This window comes from Triticum aestivum, chromosome 3A (assembly GCF_018294505.1).
Source record: "Triticum aestivum cultivar Chinese Spring chromosome 3A, IWGSC CS RefSeq v2.1, whole genome shotgun sequence".
In the NCBI taxonomy this organism is placed as follows: Eukaryota; Viridiplantae; Streptophyta; class Magnoliopsida; order Poales; family Poaceae; genus Triticum; species Triticum aestivum.
In genome coordinates this window covers 462,430,312-462,435,389 of record NC_057800.1, presented here as the reverse complement: position 1 = coordinate 462,435,389, position 5,078 = coordinate 462,430,312, and the positions used below count along the sequence as shown (strand labels likewise).

Sequence of the window (5,078 nt, the reverse complement as noted above, 5' to 3'; positions counted from 1 at the left end):
AGCTCCCGGTAAGAAGCCAAGCCCCTGTCCGTCCCGAGGAGAGGTCAAACAAGATTCTCCGTGTCCTCACTTCGGTAGTAATGAATTAGTACTACCACGTACTATCACTGGCACCCTCCAGCACCACAGATTCTGTCAGCCCAGTGCCTGGCCAGTGGCCACGAGTAGTTGGTGAATTGGCATCGGCAAAACTTAACAAAATCTGGCACCGATTTTTTCAGTTAAGCCCAGACTGAGATAATAATCCACCTTTGCACGGGGGTGTCCTGTGCATCCATGCAGAACACTTGTAGCTTTTTTTCGATAAAGAGAACACTTGTAGCTACTGCATCGATTCAGCATTTGTCCTTTTGTTCTTATTTCGAAAACGATTCAGCATTTCTTCCCAAACGTTTCCGACGCAGCACCTTTGGCAGCAGTAGGTAGCCTCCCTAGTACAGTTGGCTGTATATAAAGCCCCGAGAAACAGATTCACGGGGCAAGGGAGCTCTCCTAACTCCCGTTTCCCTTCCCTACCTCGGCTCAAATCACCCACGCTGCCTCAGACTCGAGCTCGAGCCCGTCGGAGAAGCTCCTCCTCGCCCACCGTCGCTCCGATCGATCCATCGTCATGTCTCCCGTGGTCGTCGACCCATCCAGGGCCTCGGCGTGCGGTCTTTGATCCGAGCGACGCCGGCACATACGATCGACGGCGCGCCTCCCCTTCACCGCAAGTAAGACTGCTGCTCCTACCTGATCTGGTGAAGCTCAAAATGTTCTGTTCTTATTAGCCGTGAACTTGGTGCTTCTAGTCGCCGCCGATCGCCGTCGCCAGAACACCAGATGCGCTTGCTTGCTAGTTCTTGCTGATACTCCATTTCCTTGTTAATACTACATAGGAGTAAATTCACAGCCGTGTAGGATAGTACGTGTAGCTCAAATATCAATCACTTGGCAATCGCATGGTGGTAAATTCACAGCCGTGAAAACACCAGCCAGATACTAGCATGAGACATGACATATTTGACTAAGATTCCCAGCACCATGGCTGCCAAAAACTCCAAAGGGCAATGTAACTTGCCGCTATTTTCACATGCAACAAAGCGAGAGACGCACCTGCACATGCAGCTCTTAAATGCCCAGTAGGAGTACAGCAGTACAAACTGAAGTAGTATGAGTAGCTAGGCCAAGCACATTACTAGTATTATTATTTCATGCAGCCGCGCAGGGAAAAGAAAACCCAAAAAGAAAAACATATGGGCGATGTGCCTCGGCAAGTGTGATGTCCTAGGAGATCTAGCCACTGCTCTGAAACGATGGCAGGGCTGCTGCACACACCCATGCACGCAGAGGAGAGGAGTCGGGAAACCTCGGCTCGGTAGCGCTGACAGGAGCTATGCGGTGATCGACCGACGGTCTGAGCGTTAAAACTCTTCTTTTCTCGTCGTCCTCTTTCGATCTTCATCTCTAGGGAATGGTCGAGTTCATGTCTAGGGATTAGGGAATGGTTGAGTTCCTGGGTGTTTGTCTTGGAGTGCTCATGCATGCTTGCGTAGACTCGCCTATTTCCTATGCCGCCAACGCCTAGCAGAATCTTTCCGTCTCTTTCATGATGGCAATAGGCCAGCGCGTATATACACGGATATACTCTACCACCGGACCATTGAGAATTCTTGAGATGATACTTTTATAACTATGCCTTTTCTCAAAGGAAATATATACAAACAGTAGTAGTATAGATGTGTGTGCGCATTGCTTTCAGACAAACCACACCCATAAAAATAGGATACCCTGAACTGAAGGAGCTTGCCAGGAGCAGGTGCCAAATATCCAGTCCATTGCTGAGATCACACGACTTTCGGATGGCAACAAAGCTATGAAATTTTCGGACGGCGTAGCTTTTGCCGCTTCCTTCCTAATCATGCCGCCTTTTTGGCAGATTATGCCCTAATAAACGCTAAATGGCGGAGTAATAAAATAGGAGACGTGTCCCCGTTCATGTATGTCCTACTCCCTTCGTTCCGAAGTACTTGTCGCGGGTATGGATATATCTAGATGTATTTTAGTTCTAGATACATCCATTTCTGCGACGAGTAATTTAAAACGAAGGGAGTACTATACACAGGATTGGAGGGTTTGACGATGGAGATGGTTTCTTTCTTTCAACACAGAAAGCTACTGACGGCTTCAAACTAGTTTGGAAATTAAAATTTCAGATAGGGGCCCGTGGACCAAAGCTATGCCAGTTTGTGCTACTAGTAGTATATACTAAAACTAAATCATTGGTATTAAAACAATTCAGGTTGCTTTGCTTAACCACCGATGGAATGTACATTAAACATGGATGAAGCGTGCAAACTTGGTCGTGCCAATAATCATCTACTACCTGAATGCAATAATTCGGGGACAAGGACACAGCAGGGTTTTGCACTGCACCGTATTTAATTGTCGCCTGATGCGCACCACAGTGGGATTGATGGCGACCCTCATCAGTTTGGCTACACAGTACTACTGTAACACGTACTTATCACAATATCGTCTTGTAGTAATGCTTTAGGTGTACTTAGAGGTTGCTGTTACTGCTGCTTGGTTAATGATGTTTTAGGTGCTCAATCAATCATGCATGTAGAGACAAATCACAACATAGTATCAGATATTGATATTCAGATTCCTCCTGGTCCGACATGTTCCATCCAAGCCACTCAGGCACGTAGTACGGTGTACCACCTCCAGCTCAGCCTCGTCGTCCAATAATGTAACAGAGGGATGGTCTAGAGGCGAGGAAACAAAGCGTGAAAGAAGGCTAGGGCATTATTTGGAGTTGGACCCGTCTTTATCATCATCTGGTGTACTTGTCACAAACAAGGCAACCTATCCGGACCCCGTGCCTTTGAATGGCTCGTACTCGTATCGGCGCCAAGCAAGTGAACGAACGTAGCCAAAGGCCGGCAGTTACTGCGGGCCGGGCCCCCCACACGCGAAGCTGCAGGCGGGCGGGCAGGAATCGGGAAAGAGATCCATGGCGCGTACGCCGCTGATGCCTGCTACAGTTTCCGGCTGTACCCGTCCGACGTGTCTGCACAGTAGCCAGACCGGATTGCAAAGCCCCACTCCACGCACCCAACGCAGCTCACCCCGCGCAAAAGCGAAAGCCACGTCACGCCACCACAGGGAGCGTGGGGATTCTCTTCATTTTTGAAACTCGCCAGGCAGTTTTCTGTTGCTGCTTGGCTTGATCATGGGGTTTAGGGGATTTATTAACGCCATTTGTTTTTTAACATAGTACACGCACACACGTCTTACCCCCTGTGAACATGTCCGCGAGACTGAGCCGGCGTATCAGGTTGAATATTAACGGGTATGCCAAACTTCCGCTTTCTATTTCGGGCGGACGCATTTACTGGCATGTGTCCTTGTCCAGAGGCTTAATTTACAGCATGTGCCTGTCTACATTGCCAGTTTGCTCGCCACTGTGCAGCTCAATCGCCTTTTTATTTCGTCCCAAACACCGCTCTCGCGCAAAAACGCCCCGTTTCAATTGCCACAAGTATTACTTTTTCGTCGTGATGCCATGACCATGTCGGCCATTTCTTTCCTCGGCTCCCGTCGCCTTGCTCACCTCTCACAATGGACAGGCGGCATGAGGCGTTGACCGGTCGGAGCGGCCGGGGGCGCTGTGCTGGCTCGATGTCGCGGCGCCACGGACGGTTCAACCACGACGGCGACCAAGGCGCTCGGCCGGCCGCGGCGCCGGCGGTGGTCGACCACGCGGACTGCACGGCGCAGTCGTGCCGGTCGTGCGTGGCGGTGTCGCTGGCGGACTGCATCGCGCTGGGCTGCTGCCCGTGCGCGGTGGTGAGCCTGCTGGGGCTGGCGCTCGTCAAGGCCCCGCTCGCCGTAGGCCGCCGCTGCGTGCAGCGGCTGCGCCGGCGGCATGGGAAGCTGCAGCACAAGAAGCGCGTGCGCGACATGGACCTCGCGGGCGGCCGCCCTGGCCCTAGCGCCGCTGGCGCCAAGTGTGCGGGCGGGGGCGGCCACCGGGAGCCTGGTCCCGGCGAGGCCGCGTCAAAAGGCGAGGACGACGTGGCGACGGCGGCGTATCAGGGCGCGGCTGCGAGCGAGGAGGAAAGGGTGTGGCTGGAGATGTACCAGGTGGGGCAGTGGGGGTTCGGCCGCTTGTCCTTCTCCGTGAACCCGCCTCCGAGGGCCGGCCGCAGCGCCGACGGCGACGGCTGCGAAAGCGACGTGTGAGATGGCCAAACCGTCCGCCCGCCCGCCGATGCTTCGCCGCTTTTCCGTACGGTCTGTCCCTGTCGCTGAGGCACGGACGGCGCGCCGGCGACAAGTCAGAATTCCGTCGTGCTGGCCGGCCGGCATTCGCATTTCTCTGGCCAAAAGCCACGGGGGAGCAGAGCACCGAGAGATACTTCCATGGCGCGTTGATTTCCAGCAGATGATCCAACGCAAATTGGTTGGGGATGATGAGGAGAAGCGGCAGCATGGTGTCCTGGTCGACTGCTTGGGAGCCTCATGGTCATGCGCCCCCGAGTAGAACACCTCAATGCACAATGGTGAGCCGGGACAGGCCTTCGGCTCCTACCTTGTCGAATGTTCATTCTTGATTTCTTCTGTGTCCATGGGTTTGGGGAGCTCGATTTGTACTTATGAATTGTACATAATTTGTGCCTTCGAGGTCTCTAGATTTCTCCCTTCAGCAATCCCCTCCCTGTATATATTTCCGGGAAAAATTAACAGTTCTGGTTCGTATCACCGTGAAATGTGGTTGTTATGGCAAGGCAACATTTGACAAAATCAGTTCCATTGAAGTTTCAAAATAAAATCAGTTCCATTCCATTGACCTGCTGCTTAGGAAATGAGTGCCTGCGTGCAGTAGATTTAGTGTTCAGAGACTTGCGCTGGACTATGTTCAGAAACTTTTTTGTTTCTTTTTGAAAAGGGGAGTACCCCGGCATTATGTTCAGAGACTAGTGCTATGGCTTTAATCATGTAGGGAAACCAGGTATTGCCTGTGTTTCGTCGTTTCCTCAGCTAGAGTACGAAGGTAAATGAATAATAATTTGTTTTGTATGTTCTTTTGA

General features: G+C 52.0%; 1 pseudogene; it reads left to right on the top strand.

Moving 5' to 3' along the window:
* Nucleotides 1-526: 526 nt before the first annotated feature.
* On the top strand, nt 527-4,837 carry LOC123056934 (uncharacterized; annotated as a pseudogene).
* The last annotated feature ends 241 nt before the right edge of the window (nt 4,838-5,078 follow it).